The 12,652-nt window shown below is 43.6% G+C and overlaps 1 long non-coding RNA gene across 2 annotated transcripts in view; it reads right to left on the reverse strand.

The window, feature by feature from the left end:
* The window catches only part of LOC112665572 (uncharacterized), a 100,729-nt gene that overhangs the window by 40,579 nt on the left and 47,498 nt on the right, over positions 1-12,652 (reverse strand). The window contains exon 6 of one of the 2 annotated variants that reach the window (XR_007406434.1): positions 10,456-10,651. The exons of the other annotated variant lie outside the window; for it this stretch is intronic. This is a non-coding gene — a long non-coding RNA (uncharacterized LOC112665572). Of the gene's footprint in view, positions 1-10,455; positions 10,652-12,652 lie in introns of those variants that run through there. 2 annotated transcript variants of the gene reach the window in all.

Genomic DNA, 12,652 nt, shown 5'->3' on the forward strand with positions numbered 1-12,652 from the left:
GAATAGTGATTTCAGAGGCCCTATCCTGCTAAAAAGTAGTTTGGAAACTAAGTGGAACTTTAAATAGGGTCTTCTCAATGAAAAACACTGCCAAGGTTTAAACAAAAATTATTTCATTCGAAAGCAAATCAATCCAACTCTGGAATAATTTTCAACAGAAAAGATCAGGAGAGGGCAATGTGCTTCATGACAGACGTAGGTAGACACAAGAACCAGTTATGTGCTTCTCTATTGTGTCAAATCAGCCACCATACTAAAAAATTGAGAATGCTGGAATGCGAATATCATGTCCATTATTGTGTTTCAAGACCAAAACTCCAATGAATAGCATATCTCCATTGACCAAACAAATGCAAACTGTCTACTCATTTGGAGGTAATTGGTATCCTTAACTATTTGGTACCCCTATGAGTTGAAATCATTGTTTCTGTTTTAGAGATGGAAGGGCACAACATTCGGCAGGCAAGCAATGGACTCTGGTCTGCCAGGTTGTGGTTATGGTGATGAAAGTGGCTCAGTTCATGTCTTGGCTCATGTGTACTAATGTTGAGTAACTAGGTCCCACCTGACACTGTAGTTTCCATCTTTACCTCCTCCAGCAATGGCATTGGATGTGTGAAGTCTTTTGGCAAGAGATCTTTACAGGCAAGAATAGATAGTAGGCTTTCCATAGAAGCCTCCCCACCCAAGCTGTTTAATGTTCTGAATCACAGAAGTCAGAGACAAGACCACTAATCAAAACCCGAGAGTAGACATTCCCATTGGCTCAGGTTTGACTAGTCCAGTCAGAAGTCAAGTGAATACCTACTGACCCATAAGCCTGACATCGATTTTCCACCCCAGTGGGAGTAAGCAGCAGCGTTTATTTGGTTTGTTTCTAATGACATTAAATCACCAACACCAAGTTCTGCGGCTTTTATCTCAGAAAACTCCACCCTCAGACGTCCATGGTCAGCAGTTCCACCCATGGTCTGGAGTCTAAGCTTCTGCTTGGATGGTAAGTAGAGTAAGTCCAACCCTGGCTAGATCCCATCTATTGCCTGAGCCATTAACATGGCTAAACAAAGGCAAGTGAGAAGTCCTTTAAGATGTGGGCTGCTAAGTGGGAGGCAACTGACTGCCTCTGTACCACTTAGTATTAATTATTTAATTGACTAACAAAGGAAGTAGCTATGTAGTACTCAGAGAGCTTTAGCCTTATCCTAGGTTCAATTTAAGCTAATCATCAGTCCTTCTGGAAAATGCCTATGTGGGTTTTTCTCAGTAACTGCAGTCAGCAAGTCTGAACAAAACCCTCCTATGCTGTCTGACACAGCTATGTTTGGGCTCATATCCTGTAACACTGTGTGACCAAGAGGGCTTTGGAGGTGCTCTGGGCCAAGTGAAATTGTCTCAATGGCAAACATATGCCTTTATGAAAGAAAATGGAAATTTCTCAGATGGAAAGGAGTCTGAGAGAATTGGGTATTCCATCTTGAACTTGAAAGAAACAAAGCATGGAAAACATACACGTTTTCTCAACCATCAGGGATGCGGAATAGGGAAACATTTTTAAATGGAGATATTAGTGATATTGATAAGAGGAACTATCTCTATACAAAATCTATACACGCTTAAACAAATCAGAGAATAATTTTTGTTGGTTTGTGACACTGGTTTATCATAGCATGGGTGGACAGTTTGTTGGGTACAGAGACTGGAATGGCACAGAAGGCCAGGATCACATCAAAGAGCCTCTCAAAATGGTTTATAAATGGAAGTCATGGTCATTTGAAGTATTCATTCTTTTAGAATCATGTGCAAATTAATGTGAACTCAGAGCCCAAGATCTAAAACCTGGAACAGCTCCATGGCCAGTTTGGTTAAAACAAGGCACAAGGTAGGGTAAGTTAAGTTTGTGAATTACATGATGTCCTTTGCATTTCCATTAGGGGGCATTCTTGCTTCACAAATTCCTGGGTTTTCCTGTCATCAGAGAGCCTTTTCTTCCAAGGCAGGTCTGCATGATAGGTGGTCTAAACTGGCAAATGGCATGCCAAGCAAGGTAAGAGAAGTTGAGAGGAAACAATATGGCATTTCTTTTTTCCTGCTTTCAAATCAAAAGTGCATACCCAAGGTTAACAGAAAGTGGCTTGGGCCAAAACTGTTTTCCTGGGAATTTTTTCATCTCACAGACCTTGTACACAGTACTTCCATGGACTGCCAGAGCCTTTCCCGGGGGAGGCTGAAAGGGGAGACAGTTGATTTTTTAGAGAGATTGTGCAAATGCAGCCAAGCAAACAGGAAGGTGCCTGGAGTCCTAGACGGGGCCTTTCCTCTCGATGTGCAGTCACTGGGGCCCTGTGTGTGGGGATGAAGCCAAAGCTGAAGCAAACTGAGTACCTTCCCCAGCACCTCCAGCATCTCCAACCAGCCAGCTGCTTCCCCAGTGCTGATCTGGTCTTCGTATGTACATTGTTTGTGTGTAAGTAGACTGGCAGGTGTGTATGTGTGTAGTTTAGCGCATGCACACATCCCTAAGTGAGAATTCAGTGCATGAACACTGTGCTGCAGTCATTGTTAGGGTGGTCAAGTTTTGGAGAAGGAGTCACGGGGAATGGTGTTGACAAAGTGGTTGATATCCCCCCTGGCCTTGCTCTGAGTGAGGGAGACACATGTGAAAAGTTATGGGTTTTGATGGATGGCAAAGCACCTGTGGACAAAGCAGATATTTCTGAGTGCACACGTGGGGTGGGGAGGAGACACAACAAGGATGTTGCTTCCTTCCAGAAGGGGCTGGCAGTTGTATCCTAAAGATAGCACATTCTGCTGCCTGGGGAAGATATGCCACTTGAGCCATGTGTCTCGGTTCGGGCTGCTGTAACAAAGTACTGTGACTTATAAACAGAAGGAATTTATTTCTCCTGGTTCTGGGGGCTGGAAGTCTGAGATCAGAGTGCCAGCATGGTCAGGTACTGGTGGGAGCCCCCCTTCTGGGTGCAGATTGCTGACTTCTCAGTACATCCTCATGAAGCTGATAGAGTGAGGGATCTCTCGGGGTCCCTTTTATAAGGGCACTAATCCCATTTGTGAAGCCTCCACCCTCACAACCTAATTACTTCCCAAAGGTCACACTTCCAAACACCATCACATTGGGATTAGAGGATGAACCTACAGATTTTTCGGATTTTCAGGAGACACAAGCATTCAATCTATTCAACTAGGGGACAGTTCAGTGGGGGTGAGCTCAGAGGAACACTTGAACTCTTCTTGGTCACCCTCAGGTGGCTCAGGATTAAGACAGATGAGCGAATGAGTATTCTTTCTCAAGGCATTGGGTTGGGAAGCCAGTCTGCAAGACGAGGGGTGCAAACATGGAATAAAAGGTCTCCTTTCCATTGGGCCTTAGAGGACAATAGCTAGAGTTGCCCCAGAGTTGAGCCAAAAAAAAAAAAAAATGTAGTTGTGTTTTACCCTGATGAAAAGTGTTTCATTTGGAGTGGTTGTAGAGAATCATGTCCGGACAATAACAGATAGCTTTTATGAGATTCTCAAAGTATGAAGCTGGCAGAGGCCTGATGAATGTTGGGAGAAACCAGATGACTGAAACTTGTCTCTAATGGGCTCAAGTTCGAGACCCTGGGCAGGAAAATGAAACCTGTAGCAGGAGGGCAAGAGGGCAGGGGCTGCGAACTGTCCCCTTGGCAAGACCTTGATGCAAAGTCATAGTAATTACAGCCAAGGAGGGGAAAGCCTTGTTCTGTCCTGCCACTATCAGCTCCTGCTCCTGGCCCTGGTTTTCATCTGGGCTCTGCAGCAACAAAGCACCCTTGGCCCAAATCTCTTACTTTCTATTTTTAAAAAGTGAGGATTTGGGCGTATAGGGGAACCTATAATTTACCAGCACTTGCAATAGTCAAACGTATCCCATGGCACGAACGAAGCTCAGGTCCTCCTGCACAGGTTTGGATGGTCCTCCCCAAACACCAAAGGTTGTCTTTGCTACGAGGTGCAGTCACCACAGTTCCCTTGCTGAAGTGAGTTTTCTCTCTCACTTTATGGAGCGGAGACGTGGGTCTGCTCCTGGGTAGAATGTGGAACCTAAGGCTGGGTTCTGTTTATAGGTTTCTGGCTTCCAAAACAGGAGATGCTTTGCCAAGTTTAGAACCCCCTGGAAACCTGTGGATTTGGAACTCCAGATAGAATTCCATTTTTTTTTTTTTTTTTTTGAGGTTCGAGCTCTTTCAACTTTTGGCACAAATGTGACTTCCTGTTTCTAAGAAAAAAAAGCTTTCAAAAGTTCCATTGAAAGAACTTCTAAAGTGCCCTGGACATCCAGTGGTTTTCACGAAACAATATTTTGATGAGTTAAGTGTAAATGTATCAGAAACATATGGATTAAATTTCCCTTGAAACACGCAGGGGCTTGAAAAAAGGAGGGGAACAAGCAGGCCAAACACACTTGAGGGTTTTACCGAACCCAAAACATCTGAGAAGTACTTGGAGGTGTTTGAGTGAGTCCAAGCCTACAGCGCCCAGCCCACCCGGGAGGGTAACAGCCAACTCGCAGCCAGGGGGACACCCGTTTCCCAAACTGTGCTGGTGTTTGTATAGGCAGGGAAACGTGAAGCTCATGGTGCGGGGCTGCAATCTGGAACCAGAGCAGGTTTGTCCCCACTCCAACCAGGGCACATGTCTTACCTCCCGGCCCAAGTATTCCAGCTCTGAGCAACGCGTGCACAGTTGGCTGTGCCTTTTTTGGGGCCCGATTACAAAGTATAATAGCTTGTGCTCGATATTGCAATAAATGGGTTTAGATTAAATGAGAACCAACTGAAGCCTCTACTCCAGACTTTATGGGACCAGTTGCTAGGAATGGTGATGTCTCCTCAGCTCTATGTTCCTCTCTTTGCCTCTGCAATCCAACTCTGGCTTTGTCTCTCTGGTCTGGGCTGACACGAGAAGCAAGAAAGTCTCAAAATCACCCTCCAGGAAACATGTCCTCACAAGATTTCCAGCTCCATTCACTGAAGGCAGAAGTGTGAAGGCAGTTTGGAGAAGCACCACAATCTGGGGGGGGGGTTATGATGGGGGGGCAAAATTTTCCTGGGAACCACCTACTTGTTAAGGTTGGCTCTGGGGCCTGTGGCTCATGCTGCACACAACAACTACCTTGGAAAGGGAACAAGGGACCCAAAGCAGCGTGGCAGCGGAGCAATTCAGTTTTTCCAGTAAACCAAGAATTCACAGAGAGGGAAGACATTTCTTCCTTTTGTTCTCATCCTGTTTGTTTTTTCAAAGGTGACGTAGGTCTTTTCCTTCTGTTTCTCAAAGATTCCTGTTTTCGACCATATCCTAGGCACCCGGTAACCTAAGACCTGGCCCCCGCTTTTGTGGATTAGTATAGGGAAACGACAGACTGAGGATGTTCCCCATTTGTGTCGTGCAGGATCGTCTCAGGCTCAGGCCCTCTGAGTCACATGAAGTCCTCCATCATCTCTTTTTTAGCCTTTGAGGGGATTTCCAGCAGTGGGACTATTTATCGGTGGGCAAGTACAATTATTATTTTTTAAAGATTTTATTTATTTATTCATGAGAGACGCAGAGAGAGAGGCAGAGACATAGGCAGAGGGAGAAGCAGGCCCCCCCGGGGGGAAACTGATGCAGGACTCAGTCCCAGGATCCTGGGATCATGATCTGAGCCAAAGGCAGACGCTCAACTGCTGAGCCACCCAGATGCCTGGTGGGCAAGTTCAATTAATAGAAAAGCTGGAAACCAGAAGTTCTCGGCCCCTCCAAGGTCAAAACAGATTTAAACTAGCTTTAAAGAAGTGTCTTTTAATTGAAAGAATATTTGGCTGGGCATCAAAAGCGATGGCAAAGGCCAGCCTCTGTTTTTCTTCTATAATTAAGTCAGCTCTACTATTAGTTCCTCAGTCCCCCCATATTCCAGGAAGGATGCATGTGTATATTACCTTGGTAATTGGTGGGAGGATAATATGAAACGCTTAAGACTTCTTGAGGGCAAGGCTGTCAGATGAAAAAAAAAAAAAACTACATTGTGCAAAACCTAGAATTATGGTGAATTCAACTATAGCACGGAACACATTAGGAAAATTGCTTCATCCCCCCCGCCCCCATAGCCTACAACTAATAATAGTAATTATTTATGTGGTGCTTGCTATATGCTAGATATTTTAGGTGTTCTCTGCATATTAACTCATTCAGTCTTCTCAATGACACTAATAAGTAGGTTCTTTTATTATTCTGATGGGGAAACCAAGATACAGATAAGTAATTTGTCCAATTTGCCAATACAGTTTTGGCCAAGTCAGGCTTGGCCCATGGCTGTGAACTCTGGGGTACATTTTTTTTTTAAGATTTTATTTATTTATTCATGACAGACTGAGAGAAGCAGAGACATAGGCAGAGGGAGAAGCAGACTCCTCGCGGGGAGCCCAATGCAGTACTCCATCCCAGGACCCTGGGATCATGACCTGAGCCAAAGGCAGATGCTCAACCACTGAGCCACCCAGGTGCCAGGTGCCTCGGGGCACATATTCTTAACCTCGGTAGGGGTAAGAAATTTTGTCTTCAGGCCAGATGATCCCACTCCTATTGCTGAGTTCTCTGATCTTGAAAAGTCCCTCATGAAACTTCTCTCCCTCTCAAGTATTTTATGAGCAGATAATTATGTTGGAATAAAGCAGCACACACACACACACACACATACACACAGACACACACACACACACACGTTTCCCTATAATTTGCCATCCTCATACATGGTGCCAATGAAGACTCCTTCAAACAAACATGCTTTGTAACATCATGGAAGAAACTACCCTGTAGGTTGATAAAAAGATCTATCAAAAACTCTTTGTGAGGGGAGAATGATCTATCTCCTTTAATTAAAAGCAAATTCCTGAAGTCTCTGAAAAAGCAAGGAAAGGGTATAGACACCTATTGAAGTTAGTGTAGAAATCTATACTGAGGAAAGTCTCAAAGGTGAGCTTGGGGTCTTGGAGGGAAAAAAAAAGAAAGCTTAGGGTCTTGGAGGAAAAAAAAAAAAGAAAGTCTGGTGTCATCAGAGAAACGTGTTCCCTGCTGCACAGGAGACTGTGGGGAGGGAGCTTTGTTTCATGATTGGGGCTGGTGTCCGAAACCTTGTTCTCCAACCAGCAAAGCTCCAACAGTGCTACTGGAGCAGGGTGTAAACGGAATGGTTTGCAGGCAGGTATCACTAAGCAAAAAGAAGAAAGGCTCAGCCAAACAGTGCTTAAGCTTCAAAGTGTGGCTGAAGCCATGGAGCCCTGGAAGGCTATTTTGACTTTAAGGAAAGGCTTGTGGTAAGTTTTGTTTCTATGGAAATAAAGCAATTAGCTTAAACAGCAATTGAAAACTATTTGGTGAAAAAGATACCAAATGACATTTCTTTTTCATTTTATACGAAATAGTGTATTATTGTTTCAGTTAGCAACTAGAGAGCAACACGGGTGCCTGCTTGGGCTTATTTTTAATTAAAAGTTTATTTTATCCTTAGAAAAACAACTCTGATTGGACTGGGTACCGGAATGTGAGACCCAGTTACATTGCCCGGGGAAAGCCTTCCTGGGTGATTTTTGCAGTTGTGTGTGAAACACCATTGTTCTGCTGGAGGCACCTATTGGAATTTCAGATTGAGCTTTTAGGGTGAGAGTGACAGATTCAGACTTGCCTTAGAAACAACAAAGTGCAACGTGTTGATTACTGTCCTACTTTATTCCTGACATAGGCTGAAAGTAAGGTTAAGGAAATGTTCTCCAATTTATCACAGTCTTCACAATTACATGCCTCCCTTCCGTGTTGTCAGACTGTGCCCCTCTTTCTGCCTTTTAGGATGGCTGTAGGATCATGCTGCCCAAACAATTTACCTAGGCTTCCTATAAAAACGCAGCTGGCTGCTGAGCCCATAGGCCTAGGGAGGAGCTCCAGATTCTGCATTTCTAACAATTGCCCAGTGAGACTCATGCTTCTGGTCCAGGAATCACGCTTTGAGTATCAAATAGATGGTGGACCAAGGTGTGTGTGTGTGTGTGTGTGTGTGTGTGTATGAATGGTTAGTGATCGTAATACTTGACTGATTTTTCCTCCTTTTTTCAAATATTCAAATCTAAAAGTTGAAATTTAAAACAAATCTTATTTCCCCCATTCCAATGCCCCAAAACACACTGGATTAAAAGTAGTCAAACCAAGCAGCAAGTGAGGAAGAGGATCCTAAGAGAATCAAGCTTAATTCTCCCTACTGAGCCATGTGTAATTGGGCTCTCATGCTTGTTTAAGACATGGTGCCGAGAGGGTTAACAGACCCATCAAAGGTACTGAGGGCATTTGCAGCACAGATCCCAGAGTCTTTTATAATGTTTTTCCTCCTACTGCATCATTGAGATGTTAGCTCCTACCTCTGCATCAGTAGATGCTTGGGGTAGGTGACACTCACATATACCCAGAGCTGTCATTCCCCAACTCAGGCCTCCCATACAGAACTTTATTACCTTATTTTTGCCTGCTTTGAGCATTTACCAGTTCACTCTGATACAATTATGTCAGTCCTTTTTATCCCTGAGAAAATTCAGAGGTTCAAGTAAGGGGCAAGTTATACTTTGATTCAGCTTTTCTTAATTTGCTCGAAGATGAACTGAGAAAACATTTGCTCAGTTTTTCCATTCTTGTCTTCTTTCTCTCATTCTCAATACTCTATCCTCTTTTTCCTATTAACAAAAACAAGTGAGAGCATAAAAAATAATCTGTGCAAGTGGAATATATTATGTTATCAGCTGTTGGCCAGTGAAGAGACAGGCAGACCGTATTTTGCACCTGATGATTCAGAAATAGAGCACTTGGGGCCTGAAGGGGGTGAGGTGAATCTTTTCTGAAATTCTTAAGCCCTGAGGTATATTGGTGGCTTATTTCACATTTCACCTGCTGACAGATGGTGAAGGGACAGTAAGGCCATAGGAGCGGGGCAGGGAGAAAGGAAAGAGACAGATGGAGTGGGGTGGAGGCTGGTCCTCAGGGAGGACTGAGCAATTCAGAGAGGGAAACAGAGAGGGTTTGTATCATGAACACAATGACCCAAAAGTGACAAGAGAAGGGAAGAGGGACAAGTAAGAAGGAACTTTTTTTTTTGTTAAAGAACTTATTAATTAATTTATTTATTTGAGAGGGAGAGAGAGAGAGAGAGAGAAAGAAAGAAAGAGCACACAAGGAGGGGGCAGGGACAGAGGGAGAAGCAGACCTCCCCACTGAGCTGGGAGCCCAATGCGAGGCTCCATCCCAGGACCCTGAGATCATGACCTGAGCTGAAGGCAGATACTTAACTGATTGAGCCACCCAGGCACCCCACAAAGCTGAGTTTGAACACACAATGTTGGCTAAAGATGGGTTATTGAAAGAGCTAAGTCTTTATTGCTACTGAGGCCACAAGTGAATAACTTTCTAATGAGCCAGGAACTCAGACTAGGAGTTCTTTAGGAACGCCTGGGGCATAAAAGAGAGAAGTGTTTCCCAAAGGTGGCACGAACAGACCTGCTGGACCTGGGAAGGGATGATGGAGAGGAAGAGGGATGGAGAGAGGGTGCTGCTTTGGAGCTCCTTCCTGCCCAAAGCTTCTGGAGGAATTTGAACTCATACAGGGTGCCATGTTTTTCTGAACTTACTGATTGTTTTCTTAGAATCTCTCATCATAGAAGGCACTAATATGATTGAGCTCTGAAAACCAAAGCATGAAAAGGAGGTCCATCTCTTGCCATTCCAAGCTCTCTTCCTAGGTCAGGTGGAGGGCATCTTGACAAATCAGAGAAAAAGGGGAGTCATTTTTCCACAGGCTTTGTGGAAAATCAATAGTTATTTGGGGCTCTTTTGGAGGGTTGAGATGTAGAATGCATCTTAGAAGCAAAGAGATTTGACACTCTTATTTTCTAAGGGAAAGAGGGAAGTACCTTACTACCTTACTGCTGGTCACATGGCTGATCTGAACTCGGTTATTATTCCTTTTTTGTTTTTGTTTTTATTATATTATCGATTTTTGTAAAGCTCTCAGCACAGTAGTCTCCCTATGCCTTCAGAACATGGATCTGCTTTCTTCCAAGAATATTTAACGAAGTCTTCTTTCAAATAAGAAGGGTTAAAGTAAGAAGGTCCACATAAAGGATGCTTCTCTATGTTAATGTCGCTCTACAAACAGTGATGTTTTTAGGGGATCCTGAGGGGTTTCTCACAATGTTCAGCACTCCACCTCCCTGACCGATCTGCCTCAGTGATAAATTAGGAAATGATAGAGAAAAATAAACCCAAGGTGCAGGTTTTGGCAGGTTTCTCATGATTCAAACCGTCTGCGTGCAGTAGGACATTCCCATTGGCCAATTCTGACCAGAAAGGATTTGAGCTTGTGGCCTTTTATGAGGTCAGATTTTCATTCTCAACCACTCACCTGTGAAAGCCTCTGCAGGAATCACTGCTGATTAGGACCACATCCATTAGGGGAGGATTGATAGATTCCAAGTTCACTGTCCTTTGCACAGAGCAGTGAGGCCCTGGGGACCCCAGTTATGCTCCAACTTAGAGATCACTTTGCTGTTTCCCCTCCAGCAGATTCCAGCAGCAGATACAATCTAGAGCCTCAAAGGCAGGGCTGGAAACAAAATGACATCTTGGCTGTTAGTATTCTGGGCTTGAACCTGCTTTGTCCTGGGGGTGGATAAGATGACCTCATAGGTCTTTTCCATCTCCAATTTCTATGAACCATTGTTCTGGGGAATAGATGATTTAATAGGCCAATACATATTTGTGTTTGCCCACTCTGCTGTTCCTTGTATTTGTTATATTTTACTTGGTTACCCTGGGAAGAACAAATCCATTATGTAAGTCCAGAGACACTCAGAGGTCAAAATCTGCAAAGGGCAGAGTTTGAAGGGATGTGGTCAAGAGAGAGATGGCGGTGAATAGGAAACCTGAGCTCACAAGTGCTTTCTAGATGTTCCCAGAGCAAAGTTGGAGGGAAAGTACCAGGATGTGATGTCTTCTAGTGCAGTGGAAAGAATATAAATATGGAGACAGAAGACCTAGTTTGAACTCTGACTTACTGGCTTCTAATGATTTCAGCTTCCACATAGATAATGGATTCAATCATAGTTACCCTGTTTATTTAAAGAGGGTTGGTTTGAGAGTCATATGAGAGAATGTGTGTCTGTGTATCACAAGTGTAAAGTGATATATAAATTAGGGATATTATTATTATTATTTAATGAAGTGATTCTTATGCTCGGAGTTGAATAGAAAAGTTCCGTGTGCAAAGAGCTATGCCAAAAACAGCTATGTTTTCTGAAAGCAATTTTGGAAGAAAGGACGAGAAACTGACAATAGGAAATTAGGTTTAATCAGTGCACAGGAAGAAAGAGAAGTAAAACCTCAAATGTTCTCATCTTCTGGTTTGTTCAGCATGTAAGCCAAGGCACATTTCAAAGTCTGACAAATACTGAAAATCACCATTGATCTTTTTCTTATGATGAATGACTCCTAGAAATTCTTGAAGTAATAATCTAACTGGTCTAATATTCAAAAAAGCTGATTGAAATAATGTAACTCAATATAGATTTTTCTGAGCAGCTTCTATGTGCAAGACCACAACCCAGACTTAGAAAGAAGAAAACATTCCCTGCCTCCAAGAATTGCAATTTGAAAGGGAAAAATGAGTTCATAAATACATCTAGTGTTTTCCAGGGGTTAAAACAGGATCAAAATGATTCTCCCCAAAGAGTTTTTTTGTTGGCTCTATTTCCTTTCAGATTACTCAGCGGTATCCAGGCGTGACCCACTCACTAAAGCATTGGTCCCCATTGTTGCAAACACCGTTTTGGTTCTCTCCCAGACCAGTTCACTGTGGTAATGCCTCCTGGTCTTGTCAAAATCCCCTGAGATCCCTGCTACTGCTGGCCCTTGGAGATGCCTTGTCTGCTGGTCCCTGCTCGAGCTGCTGTTGCTGCCCTTAAATGCCCCTACTGGGATTAGTACTCCACAAGTCACATTAAATAAACAAGTCAGATAGATGCATGAACAAAGTGTAGTAGGCAAAATGGGTGAATGAGAGTGGGAGGTACAGGCTTCCAGTTATGGAATGAGTGAGTCATGGAAGTGGAAGGTAAGCATAGGGAATATGGTCAATGGTACTGTAATAGCAATACCTGTAATGGATGGATGGCAGCTACACTTGTGGTGAGCACTGCATAGTGTACAGAGATGCTGAATCACTATGTTGTACACCTGAGACTAATGGAACTAGTATGCCAACTAGACGTCCATTAAAAAACATGCCGTAGAAATCTACAGTAGGACTCTATTGATTCTGCTCAGCTAGGGTAATTTGAAGGGATCATGGAATGCTCTCTCTGAAAGAATATATTTAATTTAAATTGTAGATATATTTATTTGAAAGAAAGAGAGGGAGAGAGCAGGGGGAGGAGCATAAGGGGAGAGAGAGAGGGAAGGGGAAAGAACCTCCAGCAGACTCCATGCTGAGTGCAGGGTCTGACATGGGGCTCAATTTCAACTCCTTGAGATCATGACCTGAGCCAAAACAGAAAATTGGTTGCTTAACGACCAAGTGACCCAGGTGCCCCTGGAATGCACTTATTTT

This window comes from Canis lupus, chromosome 27 (genome assembly GCF_003254725.2).
Source record: "Canis lupus dingo isolate Sandy chromosome 27, ASM325472v2, whole genome shotgun sequence".
Lineage (NCBI taxonomy): Eukaryota > Metazoa > Chordata > Mammalia > Carnivora > Canidae > Canis > Canis lupus.